Below are 22,026 nucleotides of genomic sequence, written 5' to 3' on the forward strand. Positions count from 1 at the left end.
TTCTTTGCGTCATGTGCTGTTTGGGGAGGGTTTTTTGGAAGGGACATCCTGCGTGACACTGCAGTGCCACTCCTAGATGGGCCAGGTGTTTGTGTCGGCCACTAGGGTCGCTTATCTTACTCACACAGCTACCTCATTGCGCCTCTTTTTTTCTTTGCGTCATGTGCTGTTTGGGGAGGGTTTTTTGGAAGGGCCATCCTGCGTGACACTGCAGTGCCACTCCTAGATGGGCCCGGTGTTTGTGTCGGCCACTAGGGTCGCTTATCTTACTCACACAGCTACCTCATTGCGCCTCTTTTTTTCTTTGCGTCATGTGCTGTTTGGGGAGGGTTTTTTGGAAGGGACATCCTGCGTGACACTGCAGTGCCACTCCTAGATGGGCCCGGTGTTTGTGTCGGCCACTAGGGTCGCTTATCTTACTCACACAGCTACCTCATTGCGCCTCTTTTTTTCTTTGCGTCATGTGCTGTTTGGGGAGGGTTTTTTGGAAGGGACATCCTGCGTGACACTGCAGTGCCACTCCTAGATGGGCCCGGTGTTTGTGTCGGCCACTAGGGTCGCTTATCTTACTCACACAGCTACCTCATTGCGCCTCTTTTTTTCTTTGCCTCATGTGCTGTTTGGGGAGGGTTTTTTGGAAGGGACATCCTGCGTGACACTGCAGTGCCACTCCTAGATGGGCCCGGTGTTTGTGTCGGCCACTAGGGTCGCTTATCTTACTCACACAGCTACCTCATTGCGCCTCTTTTTTTCTTTGCGTCATGTGCTGTTTGGGGAGGGTTTTTTGGAAGGGACATCCTGCGTGACACTGCAGTGCCACTCCTAGATGGGCCAGGTGTTTGTGTCGGCCACTAGGGTCGCTTATCTTACTCACACAGCTACCTCATTGCGCCTCTTTTTTTCTTTGCGTCATGTGCTGTTTGGGGAGGGTTTTTTGGAAGGGCCATCCTGCGTGACACTGCAGTGCCACTCCTAGATGGGCCAGGTGTTTGTGTCGGCCACTAGGGTCGCTTATCTTACTCACACAGCTACCTCATTGCGCCTCTTTTTTTCTTTGCGTCATGTGCTGTTTGGGGAGGGTTTTTTGGAAGGGCCATCCTGCGTGACACTGCAGTGCCACTCCTAGATGGGCCAGGTGTTTGTGTCGGCCACTAGGGTCGCTTAGCTTAGTCATCCAGCGACCTCGGTGCAAATTTTAGGACTAAAAATAATATTGTGAGGTGTGAGGTATTCAGAATAGACTGAAAATGAGTGGAAATTATGGTTATTGAGGTTAATAATACTATGGGATCAAAATGACCCCCAAATTCTATGATTTAAGCTGTTTTTTAGTGTTTTTTGAAAAAAACACCCGAATCCAAAACACACCCGAATCCGACAAAAAAAATTCGGTGAGGTTTTGCCAAAACGCGGTCGAACCCAAAACACGGCCGCGGAACCGAACCCAAAACCAAAACACAAAACCCGAAAAATTTCAAGTGCACATCTCTAATATAAGGTAAAGTGGCACTACTGTGTGATGTAACGTGAATTAGGAATACTATCGCATGATAAAATATGAATAAAGTTGCACTACTGTGTGGTGTAATTTGAATTGGGGGTATTATTGCATGTCCATGCCCCTTTCCAGCAAGAACACGCCCCTTTTTGGGCTGTATGCTGAATGTGTGCACTGTACCTATTTAAAATATAGGGGGTAGGAGCACCAAAATTAGCACTGCTATGGGTGAGGGGTGATGGTGCTGGGAAAGGGGTGCAGGGTCAGAGGAGGAACTAGCGGCGGTGCTAGGAGGCACCAGCCAAAAGCTTGCCTAGGGCATCATATTGCTTAGGGCCGGCTCCGGACCTGCCCTTACCTTAGGTAGGCATGGCTGACCTTGTATGTGCCGGACGGATAGAGGAATTCTGCCACCTATCAGCGCTGATGATCACAGCCACTTACTGCCTCTTAGTAACACACAGCTGTACATTATTTCTGAATCATTGCTGTCTGTGAATTACAGGCAGCTCACACCCGCTGTAACTGTCAGAGTCTGCCTGACCGAGTGCCAAACTGAGGAAAGCACAAGAGGTAATAAACAGCAGAGACCGCTGTGTTCCTGCTCCCATAAGGGTACATATCCCAGGTCTGCTGTTGTTTACAACACTGGATACTGGATATACTCTGTATCAGGGCGATTCATGGTATGCTATTGTGGCAATCAGCTGACTAGTATTAAATGAATCACTTGTTTTCTCCAATTGAGAGCTCGGTCCGGACACTTTTCTTATATTGTTGTAGATTTGTTTACTCGGCTTATTTACACATGTGCGCAATTCTGCACAGCCTGCAGTTCCGGTGACACGCACTCACAGAACTTTGAATATGTGAGAACATCCAATTACGACCCCAATCCCAAAAACCGCATGGCAAAGTAACCTGCGCCCACCTCTGCATCAGGTGTTGGGGGAAATCAGGATATGTTACCCAAAGAGTGTGGATCCCAGCTGAGTTTTGCCACTTAGGGGAATCTCTGACAAAATAAATTGTCAAATACTCATCAGTGTATGAGGATCAAAATAAAAACTAATTGTGTGAAAATATGGTACAGTATCATAACGGACGGTGTAATGGTTAGCATTACTGCCTCACAGCACTGAGGTCCTGCGTTCGAGTCCCACCATGGCCTCAACTGTGCGGAGCTTGTATATTCTCCCCGTACTTGCGTGGGTTTCCTCCTGGTACTCCAGTTTCCTCCCACAATTTAAAAATATACTCGTAGGTCTGGCTGTATGTTTTTATTTTACCTTCTGTATTGTGATTGCTCTATGTTCTTTGATAATGCTTGTTCCCTTTTAGCAAAACGAATAAACAGATTTGTAAAAATGTTTTTTATATATATATATACTGGTAGGTCAATTGGCTCCCAACTAAAATGGGTGTAAAATGGGTGTATATATGATAGGGAATATAGTTTGTAAGCTCCACTGGGCAGGGACTGATGTAAACGGCCAAATATTCTCTGTAAAGTGCTGCGGAATATGTGTGCGCTATATAAATAACTGGTAATAAATAAATTGCTAGCAACAATAGGTTTTCATAAACTCTTGATAATGTAACACAAATGGAGTGTCACCCCTTGGGCCAATACCCCTGCTTTATAATATAATACCCACATTCCCTCATATTTGTTTTCACCTTTTTAGGTACTGGTTCACAGGTTATGCTGTGACTTGTAGTTCAGAACAACTGCCTTGCTTTACACTGCGGACACTTTCGATGGAGGGCTTTGTCTAAATCCCACGCGCTAGGGGACATGACCTAAGTTACAGAGATGTGGGATAGTTATATGAGGATGGATAATACAACAAGCATATAAATTCCCTTCCTAGCAATACATACAGTACATCACCTCTACATCACCACTGTGTAATGCTACAGTATGCATTCCTTACATACAACCTGCTGACATCCCTATATTTATAGCTCTGCGATAAGACATGTCTTCTGTAAAGGAAATGTTTCCTACATGTAGCTAGTGGTATTTCAGGCCTATAGAGCATAGCAAGTTAACATCTTCCGTGCAATCCTGGAAGGTAAGGAGTTACAGAGAGAGCCTGCCGCAGTGTTAGACAATTACAGTCCATATACGTACCAGCCGTGGTCATCTCTCTCCAGTTCAGGTTACTCGGTGGATGTATGGTTAGGACACCATGAAACTGCACTCCACTTTGGAACGATTTGGCATTTTAATCTGTTTTTTTTTTTTTTTAACTCTCTCTCTCTTTCTTTCTGCTATACTGTTTTTTTCTTCTTCCCAGATCTATATTTGGTTCCCTCTGCCACGCAACAACACCAGTAGCAGGAAATGAGTCTCAGAAGTTTCTGGCTAACTATCTCAAGTTAGTTAAAGGAGCAATTGTATTATTGTACAAGATGTAACTTATATTATACAGTTACTAGGTGCGTCTGGCTTTCATGTTTGGGCTTCCAGTAAAACGGGCAGATTTTGTATATTCTTAGTAAATGTGCACTTGCGGCTATATAAGTGTAAAATATGTAGTGACATTTATCAAGGATATGAAACATATTTAGCAACTTTTATCCACTATTCTCTGTGTGGTGGGAGAGGTGTCAGGTCAGTGTAGAACGTGCGGAGACAAGGGCGTTTTAAATTGCATCATTGTAGGGCCTCCTCCTACGATACAGTGCTATGATATTGGAAGTGAGTGGAGAACATACAACCCATTAAGAACCTAGCAATCTGGTGGACCATTATGCAATAGGTAGCATCTATCCTTGTGTATCTATGCCTATTTCACTATAGATTGTAAGCTTGCGAGCAGGGCCTTCCTACCTCTGTCTGTTTCTACCCAGTTTTGTTCTATTACTGTTGTTCTAATTTTAAAGCGCAACGGAATATGCTGCTCTATATAAGAAACTGTTAATAAATAAAATAAATAAAATATCTGGAGAAATCACCCACACTGCTAAATGTGCTGGTTGGGGCCATACCCCAAATCCAATATCTGCTGCAAGTGGTTCTTACCACTATTTACCGTACACCTTCATTTTAATGATGATCATTATCGAGGTGGGACCGTTAAAACATTGTGACGCTATTGCAGTGGGTTGCGCTAATCTCAACTTTTTTTTGTATATATATATATATATATATATATATATATATACACACTGCTCAAAAAAATGAAGAGAACACTTAAACAACGCAATGTAACTCCAAGTCAATCACACTTCTGTGAAATTAAACTGTCCACTTAGGAAGCAGCACTGATTGACAATCAATTTCAGATGCTGTTGTGCAAATGGAATAGACAGCAGGTGGGAATTATAGGCAATTAGCAAGATACCCCCAATAAAGGAGTTGTTCTGCAGGTGGTGACTACAGACCACTTCTCAGCTCCTATGCTTTCTGGCTGATGTTTGGGTCACTTTTGAAAGCTGGCGGTGCTTTCACTCTAGTGGTAGCATGAGACGGAGTCTACAACCCACACAAGTGGCTCAGGTAGTGCAGCTCATCCAGGATGGCACATCAATGCGAGCTGTGGCAAGAAGGTTTGCTGTGTCTGTCAGCGTAGTGTCCAGAGCATGGAGGCGCTACCAGGAGACAGGCCAGTACATCAGGAGACATGGAGGAGGCCGTAGGAGGGCAACAACCCAGCAGCAGGACCGCTACCTCCGCCTTTGTGCAAGGAGGAACAGGAGGAGCACTGCCAGAGCCCTGCAAAATGACCTCCAGCAAGCCACAAATGTGCATGTGTCTACTCAAACGATCAGAAACAGACTCCATGAGTGTGGTATGGGGGCCCGACGTCCATAGGTGGGGGTTGTGCTTACAGCCCAACACCGTGCAGGACGTTTGGCATTTGCCAGAGAACACCAAGATTGGCAAATTCGCCACTGGCGCCCTGTGCTCTTCACAGATGAAAGCAGGTTCTCACTGAGCACATGTGACAGACGTGACAGAGTCTGGAGACGCCAAGGAGAACGTTCTGCTGCCTGCAACATCCTCCAGCATGACCGGAAAAAGTAAAAAAGTAAAGTTGACCTTTTTCCATGTCGACCTAGTGACCGTGTGGACCTATAGACCAAGTCGACCTAATGCATGTCGACCAATAGTGGTTGACCTAATGAGTGTCGACCTAAGTGCTGTCGACCTAAAGACCGGATCTCGTATAGAATATATCAATTCAGACTCGAACATATTCAAAGCCTTTCAGCGCATCGAGTCCACATTGGTCAAACCAGTTTGAATACGGTTGAAAATTGACTTTCTCAAAACAATCTAAAATACCAGCAATTTTTTTAAGTTTTGTATAGTTTTCAACCAACACACAAAAAACATTTGTTGGTGGTTTGTACACCCCTAGACATGGCAATATGTGTTTATTGACTGGTCTCACCACCATGCATCCTAACATTGATCATAAGTAAACATGCGTGTTCCTGTGACTGAGTAGCGTCTATGGGCCTTCTACATGTTTGTACGCAACTGCGTTTTCCTAGGGTACAGAACTGCTTATCATCACAAGTGAAGCTGCCAAAAAGAAGATAGATGCGCACTACAGCCATTGCAGAGTACTCCACAATTGCGCACTCATACGCAGTACCGTCGCAAGAATGAGAAACATAGGGTTGACCTATGGCTACGCAGACTATCTGCGGCATTAACTACTCTGGCGTCATGTTTCTCTATGTGCATGATCGCAGCTGAAGGCAGATACACGCCCATTGACGCCACTACCTGTTACCTGCCCTAAACGGTCCCTTCCTGTCAATCACTCTGCGTATAACATGTCGGTGCGAGTGTTTGTACGGTGCAATCACGGCACATGCACAGTCTGTTGATAATTGCTCCGTTGCAGAAACATCGGCATTGGGTACAGACATGAATTCAGCCCTATGTTGCAGAGTACGGGCTGTCTTGCTTCCCAGTCTATTTTTGGCAGACAGTGACGGATAGAGGCTGTCTGGAGTTTTATTGCCCAAACATAAGAAGGATTTAAGGATTAATTGCCTTAGTTACTAAGAAAGAAATCTCAGTGGGGAATCAAAACATGAAGGTAATTAACAACTTCATTCGTCTTCTGGAGACCAGGGGGTAAATTTACTAAGGTGGGAGATTTTTAGAACTGGTGATGTTGCCCATAGCAACCAATCAGATGATATCTATTATCTGCTAGTAGCAGCTAGATAAATGGTAAGTAGAATCTGATTGGTTGCCATGGGCAACATCACCAGTTCTAAAAATCTCCCACCTTAGTAAATTTACCCCCAGATCTGAGCTGAGGGTGTCCATTGTGGGAAGTGTGGGGCTTTCTTTGTCGGCTTCCAGATTTTACTTCTGGCATAAATATATTGCAAAGTAAACCTATATAAAATAAAGTTAATAATGAGTAGTGTGAATAGGATTAACTCAAGGTCGGAATAAAAGTAAAAAATAAAAATCCCTTTTTGTTTATACTAGTTTTTTGCATTAATATTTTAATGGAAAAAAAAATGGAATCCTGCTTATTATATTAATACTGTGAAACATTGCTGTGTATTAGAAACCTTGATCAACCATGTTTTAATATAACATTATCATTCCAAAGTTATTAGACTTTGATATGATTTATTTTACTTTTTATTTTCTTTCAAATAAAACCAATTTTTCTACTGCTTATTATTCATATTACATCTGAATATATGTAGAATGCCTAAACATATTAAAACATCCAAAGTACATTCAGAGAAATCTGAATAGGACTGAAGGTTTTGCATTGAAATAAACATAAAGGAGATTAAATTATGAGGTGTGCCTCTTTAATGTGTTGGAGTTGTTTAACATTTAAGATTAAGAATGTTAGTTGTGGTTTTCTCCTATCCTATAGGATTGTTAGGGGAGGAATTTGTGGAGTCTTAGCTGATGCTAGGAAGATTTAGTACCCCTATGATTTGGTTATCATACCTCCCTATATCTCTGTTTTGTTGTGTGTGCGAATTTACTGCATTGATTCAGATCACTCAAATAAAGACCACAAGCCAATAAAAATGTGAATAATACCAGGGAGTCCCCTTCTAATAGGCTTCTTTAAAAAAAAAAAGTCATGGCATCATGCCTGTAGTCACAGCATAATAAAAAAAGAGTGTTTAAAAACAAAAAAAAAAACAAAAAAAATTTGGTTTAAACTAAAGCCGCTGAATCTCTCACATAGGAGGCCATACTCATATGGACAATCTGCACCTGCCATAGGGCTAGTGCAAGTGTCAATGGTGCAACCGATAGTGGCATCTAAAGAAGCACCAAGTGACAGTATACAAACCTTCAATCCCAAATAACCAGACTGACTTTTAAAGCCAGTTCAAGAAATAGGGAAATCCTGAGGAGGTTATGAAATGGGTTAGAGAGATATCCCAAGGTTCGTTGGTTCACCTCTGAAGAATGCTGTGTCAATCTGTGAGTAACTCATCATTTAACTTTGGCACTGAGTTAAACCAAAGTGGGGGACCAAAGAGCAACCTGCTGTAAAGATAAAATGACTGGTGCATGTATGAGAAGTGTTCACTATCATAGGAGAAGCACATATGCTGAAGTGTCCCGTCAATTTCTAAGTGGTCTCCTTCACATCAGTTCATACTTCATATTTCATTGTGAGTTGTTCTGATTTCTTCCATTTTTATTTCTGAAGCTATTCTGCTTATTTTAGAATTTTTTTTGTAATATTTTTGTTTTTGTAAGCCTCGGAAATATTTTTAGAATTAAAAACAGTTAATTTAGTGTATTCTTCTTGTGTTCTTTGATGTACCTAGAAGCCTGTGTGCTCATGCTACTTGCTTAGTTGAAATTAAGGTACTAATGCCTTGGAGAAAGTGGACGGAGATTAAGCAACAACAAACCAGCCCCTTACTGTCATTTTTGAAACACAGCCTGTTACATGGCAGTCAGGAGCTAATTGGTTGGTACTTTGTCTCCGTTCACTTTATTTCTCTCCAAGGCTGTGCATTTATCCTTGTAATATTAATTGTTTATGTATAGGTACAAGCGACGGGCTACCTGGTGACAGACCACTAAATGAATCCTTGCTGGTGGCAGTGTCATTGTGCTATTAACCGTGAGTGCTGATGTAACCATAAGCATGACCAGCGGTTTCAGACTGATATATCTGGGGACCGGCTGGGTCCATGACAAATTGTGTTTACAGCATTTACAGATGCTGACAGTGGGAGTATCAGTCCTTGCACATTGAGATGCACAACTGTACATCAGGGAAGGTCTTTGTAGTGGCATTAGCATAAACAGATGTGACCGCATCTGCATTTGACTAGTTGTGAACCCCTTTGTGGGTTCTTCACTACTAATTAATGTTACTGAACACAATCTTTATACACTGCCTTTCATTCCATAAATTCTTATTTAATTTGCAGGTATTTATAATATTATATTTGAAATACTCTCCTCACTTGACTGAACTGCTGGTTCGAGTAAACAAATGGAATTGCCATTAGAAATGTTTCTCGCTGTATCAAGCCCACAGTCAGCCAGGCAATTATTAATGATTCTTGTAAATTGGAAATCCAGCTAGGAACACATTATGCCCTGTGATAGGGACACTACTATTCTTTATGTGCAGTACTTATGGCAGGTTCTACATAACTTACTGGGATCTGTTTTCCGCATTGCAATGTCTCCTCTGGGTTGGACGAAGATGTGCCCATGGTTCCGTCTATTTAAAGCTGTTCCCTGGTGTACATAAGTGTGTCCAGATGTGTAAGGACTGGGACACCCAACGTCAGCGTCCGTAGGCACTGAATTAATGAGACGCACCAAGAGTTCCACTACCAAATCTTGCACCTGCTCTATTGCTTTCCATGTGTGCGCACAATGATAAGGTGACGTAGTCACTTGGCACAGAAGCGTGGTCTCGCGGCACGCCACATCTAAGCATGCCAGCCAAGCAGATTGCCGGGAGGCGGAGCAGCTCGGCCAGTCCTTCAGATGACCGAACTGGATCATCATGCCATTGCCCTTTCTGGCATTTGTCAGAATTGTCATACGGCCAGCTTGCCCAAGCTCCTCCTGGGTCTTTTGTAGGGATGGGACATTGAAAGAAAACATTGGTAGTAACGATTTGTTTAACATTGGTCATAAAACATTGTTTAGCCCTAAACATTGGTTCGGTAACACCAATGGTTTCCGATGTTTCTACTTATTTGTAGCAAACTATTTAACAACATCCCAAGCATATATTACAACATCAAACCTCCTGTACTCTATTCATATTGTACACTTACTTGTGAGCTATCTGTGATAGCGTGATTTACAGTGTGTGCTCATTAATAACCATTAAGTTAAAACATGCTTACATTCTTTTACTGGAGATTATAAGCGCCATTGAAAAATCTGCTTTTTAACCTCAGTGTGCCCCTGGCCTCGCTGAAGGGGTAATATAACTTTTGCCACGATCTTAATAAATGTATTAGCGGTTTAACAAATTATTGTTTCATTGGTATTTGCTACTGGAACTCCAGTCTACAAGCCACGTAGTAGTGAAGAAGATTAAGAAAAGGGCGTATTCCCAAAGCGTATTTGCCAAGATATTTAATCTGTCCTATAAATTCCAAAGCACCCCGAGCGCCAGCCATATTTTGATTAGTAGAAATCTTTGACAGTATTTGATGAGGACGGGTTTCTTTTAAACGTACTATTTTGCATATAAGGTGGGTGTAGATTACCATTTCTCCCATCTGTTGCTCTGCGACCATAGCCAGCAAGAGCAAACTTATTTTGGGTTTCACACATAACTACGGGTCCCCCAATGATCCCCAGGGAAACTGGGCTCCCACTTATCAGAGATTTCTGGTGGGAAGTGCTCACTGACATTTGAGTGGCATGCTGCCTTTTCCATCCCTGATAGTGCCATGTGGCTTCAGTGCGTGCTGAAGATAAATTAACCCTTTCTGATCTGTTTGTCATGTGTAAATATAAAGAGATGAAAGTAAAACTTGATTTATTGCACCACTCTACTTACTACAAGCTAACCACTGCACGCAGAGAGCCATTATTTTTCCCTTCTCCCATAATCCCCTTATCTCCTCCCAGAGTCTGCCTTCCAGTCCTATTCATCTGCACTGACAATATAGCAGCCTGCTGTTCTAATGACAGATGTAATGTCCTTTGGGGCACGCTGCGGCATCACTGTGAATGTGGGCAGGATCTGGCCACGACGCCAGGTGCAGAAGTATCTGGAGATGCCAAGAGACCAGTCCAAAGGAGAAAGTCATAAAAGTGGCTTGTTCACAACGTTGTCTCAGGTGTTGCAGCAACAAGCAGCAAACACGTCCTGTGCACATCCCAACTGCACCACTTGTACTGATGGTTCTGGAAGAGCTTCCTTCTAACTTGCACACTGGACAGAGAAGCATTTTTAGTAAACCCATTTTGCGGGGAATTCTCCTGAAATGGATGGGGATATCCGCAAAATGTAAGAATCCCAGGAATGAATGTATTACAGGGGTTCCTCAGAAGATACCTGTTGCGGTTTCCCTGTATCCGAGCGCAGTAGCATTAGTGCTATAGCTTGGGGGCTTGGCTTACTGGCAAGTGCTATGTGACAGCTCAAGGTACGGAGAGGAAAGACAATTTATGAACTTTGGGTCCCTTTAAAGTCTATGGGCCCGATTCAGACCTGATCGCTGTTGTGCGAAATCACAAAGCAGCCGATTATCGAATGGCTGTGCATGCGTATGCACCGCAATGCGTCGACATGATGCCGAACAGCGACAGGATGGTGCGAAAATTTCAATCGCTAGGTGTTCGCAAAGGTGATTGACAGGAAGGGGACGTTTGTGGGTGGTAGCTGGACGTTTTCTGGGAGTGTCAGGAAAAACGCAGGCGTTCCCAAGCGTTTTCAGGGAGGGTGTCTGACGTCAGCTCCGGGCCTGATTCTATCGCACTGTAGGAGTAAGTCCTGGGCTGCGCACAGACTAGAAAAATAATTTGATGGTGAGTGAGTTGCGAACGGATTTGCAGATGTCCGCTGCGTGACGAAGTTTTTGCACAGCATACGCGTGCAATTGCACACTTGTACGGGGCGGGTTTTCACTCTCTATGGGCGGCGGCTATCTGATCTCAGACCTCTGCAAAAACACACAGCAGCGATCAGGTCTGAATCAGACCATAGGGGGTCATTCCGAGTTGTTCGCTCGTTGCCGATTTTCGCTATGCTGCGATTTGTTGCTAACTGCGCATGCGCATGGTACGCAGCGCGCATGCGCTAAGTTATTTAACACAAAACTTAGTAGATTTGCTGGTGCTCGTACAACGCTTTTCAGTCACACTGCTGTTCGGTAAATGATTGACAGGAAAGGGGCGTGTTTGGGCGGCAACTCAGCGTTTTCACGGCGTTGGCTAAAAAACGCAGGCGTGTCAGGGAAAAACGCGGGAGTGTCTGGAGAAACGGGGGAGTGGCTGGCCGAATGCTGGGCGTGTTTGTGACATCAAACCAGGAAGTAAACGGACTGAGCTGATCGCAATCTGTGAGTAGGTTCGGAGCTACTCAGAATGTGTGGAAAAAAGGAATAACCCAAGATTTCTCGGGCGCTTAGGTATGGGGTGCTATGGCAAGCAGCAGCCGTAAAGAGACGGGAAGTCACTCCCACAATAGGTGAACAAAAAAGCTAAATGAGGCTGTGCTAAATTATTACATAAAACAACAATGATATCTGATAATTCAATATTTAATATTAAAAATGAATATATTAAGTATAGAAATATAAACCATTAATGGTAGTTCCAAAAAATAAACATTAAAAGGTATACATAATAGAATAAATAAAACCAGGGTTACCCATAGGCCAGGAGTGTAAACAATATTGGATTAAGGAAGTCCGTTCCAGATTTTTTCCCCAATGATCAATATGTCCAGCAATTGCAATTTTAGGAGGTGTGTATATATCCAAAATTGTGGCTTTACCGCTAGAGGGCATGTTACTAGGCTCGTAGCGAGGTCCCGTGGACACTGAGCTGGAGAACTCTACGGGGGTTTACTGGATTATCGCTACTCCTGAGCCCGGACACCGCGCCTGGAGAGTGACTTCCTGCTAAGTGATACATCTATTCGCTCCATCTTGGAGCAACATACCCTCTAGCGGTAAAGCCACAATTTTGGATATATACACACCTCCTAAAATTGCAATTGCTGGACATATTGATCATTGGGGAAAAAATCTGGAACGGACTTCCTTAATCCAATATTGTTTACACTCCTGGTTTATGGGTAACCCTGGTTTTATTTATTCTATTATGTATACCTTTTAATGTTTATTTTTTGGAACTACCATTAATGGTTTATATTTCTATACTTAATATATTCATTTTTAATATTAAATATTGAATTATCAGATATCATTGTTGTTTTATGTAATAATTTAGCGCAGCCTCATTTTGCTTTTTCGGAGCTACTCAGAAACTGCAAAGAATTATTTAGTAGCAGTTCTGCTAATCTTTCATTCGCAATTCTGCAAAGCTAAGATACACTCCCAGAGGGCGGCGGCCTAGCGTGTGCACTGCTGCTAAAAGCAGCTAGCGAGCGAACAACTCGGAATGAGGGCCATAGTCAGCTGTAACAGGTGTGTGACTGATAATGCATTATTTTAGCCGCATGCTAGTTGCTACATGACAATGTAGGAGCACACAATGCACCTGGCTGGAGGTCCAGCATAAATATACCAAATCCCCCAAACATGACACACTGGGGTCTGCTTGTTAAGGCAAAAGCTATACAGAAACAGCCATTTCCTCATGGTTTCATTATTATCCCTTTTTTTAAGGCGATGTAGTTAATATCCTGACGGTGGGGATCCTGGCGGTCAGAATACTGACGTCAGGATCCCGGCCGCCAAGAATGCTGATAGCTGCGCCAGAGCTATTCCCACTTTTTGGTGTCCACGACACCCATAGAGTGGGAATAGAACTTGTAGCGAGCGCAGCGAGCCACCAAGCCTGCAGCGTGGCGAGCGCAGTGAGCCCGCAAGGGGCTTTCTAGCGCTCATCCCGCTGCTGGCATTCTGACGGCCAGGATCCCGGCGTTGGTATTCTGACCGCTGGGGTCCCGGCCGTCGGGATTCCATCTCCAACCCATTTTAAGAAATGTCAAACAGAACGTTCTTAACTGCTGCCAAATTCTCTAAATCTATATTTCAAACGTAACAGATGTATCTCCTGCATTAGGCAAAACTAACGCTACACCTCCCATTATTCTATGGGGCAGTTTATAGAACTCTGGAAAACTTGTCCCCAATAGCTAATGCCATCTTCTGGGAGAGCATCACCAAAGAGGGATCTTCTGACGCCTCCCAGGCAGCCTCCATGCTTACTCCTTTCCTCCCGGGTACCATGATTTTATTCTGTGCAATAGCTCCATATGCACAGGATCAGGGCTGGCAGTAACACATACCTCCCATCATTCCGAAATCTTGAGCCACTCGTGTGCATGCGTCGAGGGGAGTGGCCTCATGGTCCACTAGGCCACTCCCCCTGGTGTGCAATTCTAGGACCAGGACTGCGTCTCAAGCCCCATTTTTCATCTAGTTGGGGGCAAGTCCAGCACTCTGGCAGCTGCTACGCTGCCCCCAGGCTCCTCCTGCCACTAAATGGATGCCACGTGCACCCAGAGCGGCAGGTGCCGAGTACCCCGCCAACCGCTCGTGAGACACTGTGGTCCATGGGTGGGACGCCGATGATCTGGGCTTTGACAAACAACAGTTAGCATTGCTAATACAGCCCTTAAAATAGGCATCTGCCCAGGGCATTGCTGCTCAGGGAATTATTTTATGTTCATTTTATTTCTCCTTTTCCATTTAGTTTTGTTTGGTGCCTGCAGTATGTCTAATAAGCCTGCGCCAATGTTGCAATAAAAGTAATGTAGGAGGCGGTGTTGTATAGAGGGTGATTGTGGGGAACAAATGACCTATTTGGGGTAAACTCACTTCCCATAATAAGCGCAGGTGACGGGTTTATACTGTAGATGTCGCCTGCACGGGCTGAGAAGAAGAAATTTCCATCAGAATTGCCTGTAAGAGCCTCCGGTGCACACCAATATAAAATGACTTATATTTCAGTCACCAGGCCACGGGGAGTGTATCAGTTTTATTTAATGTTCTGTGGACCTTTACACACAACTCTCCCTCCTTCCCACTCTTCATAACCTTAGGTCACCTCCAGCCACTGGCACATTCCCATCTTACTTTACACATGGCCAAGCAACCCGTTCCAGACCACCCAAAGGGAGGATAAATGGACTCTCAAACAATATTAATTCAAGTCAACAAAAGACTTAATAATGATTATAAGCAAATATATAACTACTCCATACTGGGCAGTGACCTGGTAAGGTTTGACAGCTGTACCAGGAAGCATAAAACTTCTGTTAAACCTCTAGTATGGTGGTGAAAAGGATTTTTGAAGTACATTTCCCATTCATCACTTGCGGTTTAATGTCAACAGAGTAAGACATTAATGGGAATTGCAGGGCCGTAGATAGTGTAAATGTCAGTTGTGCTAGGTTTTCTCGGTAATCTGTGTTTATTTTGTGATTCCTGTTCACACTCCAGCTGCGGAGATTTTCTAATAACACGGCAAAATTCCTACTCTGGTTACACACCGACGGAGATTTTATCAGACAACAAAATATGACGGTTTATTCCAGAGTCACTAAGGAGCACACACAGGTAAAGCTTGGGCAACAGGGGTTCTAAATTGATATTTAAAATTCTATTTTACTTTTCAAATGTAGGCCCCGATTTATCAAGCCTTGGAGAGTGATAAATTGCACGGTGACAAAGTAACAGCCAACATGTCAGCAAAGGCGTCACTTACCGCTGTGACACTCGGTGCGGCAATGCGAGAAGGGGGTGTGGCTTCTGGTGAGGGTGTGAGGCTTCCCAGTAGAGGCGGGGCTTCACGTTCTGACTCCTGGGGGTTCGGGAGATGCGAGCTGCCCCCCAGGGAGTGCTGTGCCGGCTCCTACACAGTGACAGGAGCTGAGTGCTGAACATAATGTTACAGTGCAGCACACGGGTGTGGGCCGCACATCCCGCCCCGCCTTGTGATGCCACTGCATGGCAGTTAGGAGCTGATTGCAATGTGTCACTCTCCAAGACTTGCTAAATCTGGGCCTTAGTTGTAAATTATTTAATGACTTCGCTAAAGCCATAAACCACAACAGTAAAGTCAAATAAATCTAGACTGTCTTTGAGGATCTATCAATAAACTCTGTGTAAGAATATGGCATAAACCACTATCTGGGTCCCATGTGGTTCATGAGATACTCCCAGGTAATAAATAACAGGGCTTAATTTATTGCCTAAGGAACCACTAATTAGTATTTTTTATTTGTTTATTTTACTTCTACATGATTGCTGCTAGTATATATACAGTAGGGGGAGATTGATTAAATCTTGGAGAAAAATAAAGTGGAGAAGATGCCTATAACCAATCAGCTTTTACCTGTCATGTTACAGGCTGTGCTAGAATAATGACAGTTAAAAGCTGATTGGTTGGTATGGGGAACTCCACTTTATGGGGGGTATTCAATTGTTTGAAAAGTCAGTTGGGAGTCTGTTTTTCCTATCTAACAGACAGGAAAAAACAGACACCCAACCGACTTTTCAAACAATTGAATTCCACCCCATGTCTCTCCCCGTTTTCAAAAATCTTTCCTGTAGTTATCTATATCACCAGGAATGGGCTGCCCTGTCTCCACCATGCACTGCTGGAGTTGTAACTGCTACAGCAAATGTTCAGGACACCAGAACATACAGAAGATGACAACGTCTGTGGACAAGGGCGAAAGCAGCTGTTGATGAGTGGCAGCAGGGCTGCAGCACCGTCCAAAGTGTGCACGGGGGAGATGGACAGGACATATGAACAAACATGTGAAGTTGTATGTAACATATGTCCTGGCTTCCTTCCCCAGAAACCAGCAGCCACCGCAGCATTGAACTCATTGCTCAGCCTATCAATCGTCATTTAGCCCACCCCTGGACTCCCATTGGCTGGTTTCACAGGAGTTCAGGGACGGGATAAAGTGTGCAGCTCCCCCCTGCACACTTTGGATGGTGCTGCAGCCCAGGGGCAGCAGCTGTCACTTGTGAATGGGGAGACTTAGTAGTGTCACTGTGGGGGCGACACCAAATTGTCAGCTCCTCTGCAGTGACAAGAGCCGGGTACTGCACTGTGATACTCTCCTGCAGCACCCTCCTGTCACAGAGGACGAGCCGACAGTGCAAGAACCAATCACTGGGGGCAACCTAATATCTCTGGGGATGCCCCTGGAGTAATTGGGATCCCCCATGATGTCCGTCCCCTTAATGTTAGGCCACATCCCCTTTTTGGACGCACGCACCTCCGGCTCGTGGGGGGGTATAGAGTGCGCAATGGAATGTAACCAGACCAACTCTGGGGGGACCCGATGAATAAAGATGATAATAATATACATTTATTACATTCACATTTTTTTCTTAAATGCATTGCGCTGTTGCTCTCTGAGAAGCTATGTTTTTTTTGTTTTTTTTACTGTTTATTAAAGAGAAGTTGGATACAATTTAGGGAAATTATAAATGTAGAAGTGAATCACACACATTAATCACTAATATTTTTACTAAAATAATGTGAAAACGTATATTTTCTCACCCTTTTCCCATTATTTTAGTATCATTAAATGTACTTACAGTATGAGCAATTGGTGAAGAATTCACAAAATTCTCCTCCAAGCCCTTATTATCACACTTTTTTTAGTAAGCAGACCGCATTTACCATACTTGAAATGGGATGTGTGATCTGATTCAGATTTACTAAAATCTAATTGTAAAAAAAATACTGGAGGGAGCCCTGTGTTAATAATGTCATTTTCAGATGGCATTATTAGGGCTTCCTCCCAACAAACCTATGAGGGTGTTGGCATGGGGAGGATATTTCTCTGGGAGAGCACCAAGGGGTTCAGGCCCAATAAAAAGATGTATGGTTATCATGAAGTTGATATGTGATCAGGCTCGGACTGGCCCACAAGGGTACAGGGGGAACCACCGTTAGGCCCCACTGCCTGGGGGGCCCTCCTTCTCTAGGGATCAGGTTCTAGACTGTGCACTTGAATTATATATTATACATATGTTACCTTATACTGCACAGGATTATGATGTATTCTCTACAGTACATTGCTGTCATTAATCTGGCACATTATCATGCATGCACTAGCATTAATTACTATATAAATTATCAAGGATTCCAGACCAGGTACTCTCTAATGGTTAGCCAATCCTCTGCGGTGGTTGGCCACACCCCCTTTGTAGGCTGGCCACACCTCTAATCATGGGCCCCTACCACTGCATACCTCCGGTGGGCCCTTCTTGCTCCAGTCCGACACTGTATGTGATTTGTTCCATGTGGGCGATGAACCAGATATAAGCCCTGACATGTTTAAGTGATGCAAAATAAATAAATAAAAATAAACTGTGCTAAATTCAAAATGGGGAAAAACTATTAATTTTGTATCTTGTTTGACTTTCTTTTTTTTAAACAATTGAAATATCCACATTTGTCTCCCTGCATTACAAAAATGTATAAATTATATCGCAAGCTCTGTATAACTTTTCTTGAACCAAATGTTTAAACTGGCATTACTGAGAGGGTGTCGCTATACAGTGGGTGATAATATAAATAACATATTTGAACATTTGTTATTGCTGACCCAGACTCAATGCATTATCTCTCCACTGATTTGCAGCTGACTGATTACATGTAATGAAAGTATGATATAAAACACCTCAGTTTCTAAACACTTCCTTGTGCCACACTGGCTAATGGAAATTTACTGACTGATGATGTTTCATTAAGTTTGATGATTACGAAAAAATGTGATTGCACCTTGGTGGCAATTTGTGCAACAGCCAGTAAATGGAGTGGATAATTTCACAGGTCATCTGAAATATCAGTAATATAAACCTACCTCATCAAAGCCATAATGATGGTGGATCCTGCCCTGACCTTCACTTTATGGCAGGCTAAAATAAATTGATACAGTACAAAATGTCATTTGTTATAGTAATCACTGCAATACATATGCATGTTCCAGTGAAAGGCAGTCCAGCGCTACTATTCTGGTGCATTATTATGGAATAGTTACGTGGTCATATTGTATTATCATCCAGGAAATAATAAAAAATTAAATGGCAAGATCACCTGTGCGATATTAAACAATTTAAAAAATGACCAGTATTTATAACATATACATTTATAGATCATCAATTTCTTATAGCAAGTACTCGGCAGTTAGCCAGTTATATTGATGATATACAAATTGGAACATCAAATAAATTTTAGATTAGGAACATCATCAGTGTCGGATTTGTACACACAGGGCCCCCAGTGAATGGTTACAGGGTCCCAGTATACAGTTGACATAAACACATAATTAATACCATAATACGAAATAATCGATAGTCCATAATTTTGTGGGTGAAAAAATAGGGTATTCTGTCACTTTTGTGTCTATAGACGGTGCAAGCAAACTGTCAGGGCATTCTGGGATTTGTAGTTCGTCAGATGGATGGCCACCTCTGATGTACTGGTTGGATCAGCGTCTATTTAGAACAGGATGCCTTAACTAATTTGAAAGCTTTCTAATTACAAATGTGTCAGTCACCATCATCTGTTAGTACTGTATGCATTATATTACTGTATATCTGTATTGACCAGATTAAATTATGGATGATTCAGTCCATCCAGGTTTTAGCTCCAAATGTACTAGACATAGTAACATATTAACTCAATTAATGATGTTGAAAAATGATGTCTTGTCCAACCTTTATTATATATCTTACACTATTCTGTATGTAACTACTATAGTTTAACTATAATGACTCAGGTTAAATTACGCTTTTAGTCTAGTTGACAACTATAATACATACTTTTAAAATACATTCATTTTAAATGCTATATCCTTGGACATCTTTTCCAGTTAGAAATGTATCTAATCCATTTTTAACCACATTGACTGATTCCACCATTACTACCTTCTCTGGCAGAGAATTCCAAATCCTTACTGCCCTTACTGTGAAGAACCCCCATCCTTCATTGGATATGACATTTTCTCTGGTTGTCCGCGTGTCCTGTGTAGAGATCTCTCAGTAAACAAATCACCTGAGAGCTCCATGTATTGTCCCTTTATATATTTGTAAATATTAATGTCTCCTCTTAGACTCCTCTTTTCTAATTACAAATGTGTCAGTCGGCATCATCTGTTCGTATGCATTATATTATATCTGTATTGACCAGGTTAAATTGTGGATGATTCAGTCCATCCAGGTTTTAGCTCCAAATGTACTGGACATCTAGATCTATAGTATATACACATTACGACATAGGCACACATACCCTTGTTTGAGGCGTCTCAGAGTAGTCCTCAGATAATGTTCTGTTACAGGGTACCAGCCTGAGACTGCAGTCACCTCCCAGTCTTTCTGAGCGCACACTGCAGTCACATCCCAGAATGAAGCACTCAGTGCATGGAGAATGGGCGAGCTGGTTATCCGGGCGGGCGTACCTTCCAATGTTTTCTTTGATAAATGACTGTGTTTAGATTTGATTTCTACTTTGCATTCCAGGGAAACACTCCCTTTAAGAGCTGGGAAAGTTTACCAATCTCTGACATGCCTGTCTGACAAATTACTGAGGAGTTTAATTATTACTAGGGGCTGCCTTTTACACAGAGCGTTGCATGCAGAGCCGTCTCATCCACAGGTTCTCTGCTAAATGACATCCATTGAGCGGTTGTGTTATTCTGAAATGAATTATGTTATAAATTAAAACAACATTCATTTGTGATCCAAAATAATCCTCATTTAATTCCTAGATTTTATTTTATTTATTTTAAACTAACTAGTACACCAGGTGTGAGCTGCCTGTAATACAGACAGCAGTGAGTCAGAAATAATGTACAGCTGTGTGTTAATCAGAGCCGTAAGTAGACTTTTAGGTGCCCTGTGCCAGAGAGAGAATTGGCGCCTCCCCTTCCCCCATTAATTTCAATAGGGACAGAAGGTTCATGCCTCGTGGGTAAGTTGCATGACAAGATTGATCCCAGAGAAAGCCCATGCTATGATGCCCCTTCCCACATGATAGATAGATAGATAGATAGATAGATAGATAGATAGACAGACAGACAGACACAAATCCGCTTTATACCACATTCATGCACTTAACTTGAGAGCTTGTTGTTATTCAGTTACAATACCCTTCATTAAATAACACATTTCGATATACTGCCATACCCAGGATTCATACCTATAACCTGTTGAATTCTAACCAAACACCCTACTCATTGAGCTAATTATCCTGCGTAAAAACCATGGCCCTCATTCCGAGTTGCTCGCTAGCTAGCTGCTTTTAGCAGCATTAGAAACGCTAGGCCGCCGCCCTCTGGGAGTGTATCTTAGCTTAGCAGAATTGCGAACGAAAGATTAGCAGAACTGCTACTAAATAATTCCTTGCAATTTCTGAGTAGCTCCAGACCTACTCCTAGATTGCGATCAGCTCAGTCCGTTTAGTTCCTGGTTTGACGTCACAAACATGCCCTGCGTTCGGCCAGCCACTCCCCCGTTTCTCCAGCCACTCCTGCGTTTTTACCTGGCACGCCTGCGTTTTTTAGCACACTCCACGAAAACGGACAGTTTCCGCCCAGAAACACCCACTTCCTGTCAATCACTCACCGATCAGCAGAGCGACTGAAAAGCGCAGCACGAACACCAGCAAATCTACTAAGTTTTGTGTAAAATAACTTAGCGCATGCGCGCTGCGTACCATGCGCATGCACATTTTCCACCTAATCACTGCATTGCGAAAAACGGCAACGAGCGAACAACTCGGAATGACCACCTATGAGAACTAAATGAAACTACTAGTACTTTGTAAAAAAATAATCATCATTGCAATTGAGCAGATCTATGTAGTGTGCAGCCACACATCCAATCCCTTGCAGCCACACACTACATAGATCTGCTCAGCCGCAACGCTGATCATTTTTCACAAAGTATAAGGTAAGCTTCAAATAGTTAAAATGCTCAAGCTTTGAATTCTCTAACTTTCTATGCAAGGGCAGATAGCTCAATGAATAGATCGCCTGACTGCAATGCCACAGGCAATGGGTTAGAATCCCGGGTATGTCAGCATCTTGAAATGTAATAAAGGACAATGTGACTGAATAACAAATAAATATCAAGTTGCGTTCATGAATGTTGCATAGGTATTAGCGACAGAAAGGGTCAGGGAAGGAGACAGCGGTGGTCAGGAGATGCTGGTCTTCAAAAAGGGAGGAAGCTGCAAGTGAAACTAATTAAAACAGATAATTCATAAGTGCTGCCAACAGCGCCCCCTACCCTGCAGCGCTATGTGCGGTGCACACTCCACACACACCTAGTTACGGCCCTGGTGTTAATTATAGGCAGTATGTCGCTGTGATCATCAGCGCTTTTGCATAGCGTACACATGC

At 43.0% G+C, this 22,026-nt stretch overlaps 1 protein-coding gene across 3 annotated transcripts in view; it reads right to left on the reverse strand.

The window, feature by feature from the left end:
• Positions 1-20,285, reverse strand: part of EPCIP (exosomal polycystin 1 interacting protein) — a 32,762-nt gene extending 12,477 nt beyond the window's left edge. Inside the window, exons 1-2 of one of the 3 annotated variants that reach the window (XM_063956453.1) lie at positions 19,914-20,285; positions 18,487-18,541 (exon numbers count right to left, since the gene is read on the reverse strand). The gene's annotated coding sequence lies outside the window, so the exon portion shown is untranslated. Of the gene's footprint in view, positions 1-3,635; positions 3,792-18,486; positions 18,542-19,913 lie in introns of those variants that run through there. The other 2 variants (XM_063956454.1, XM_063956455.1) reach the window with 2 other exon arrangements.
• Positions 20,286-22,026: the final 1,741 nt, after the last annotated feature.

This window comes from Pseudophryne corroboree, chromosome 2, assembly GCF_028390025.1.
Source record: "Pseudophryne corroboree isolate aPseCor3 chromosome 2, aPseCor3.hap2, whole genome shotgun sequence".
NCBI lineage: Eukaryota > Metazoa > Chordata > Amphibia > Anura > Myobatrachidae > Pseudophryne > Pseudophryne corroboree.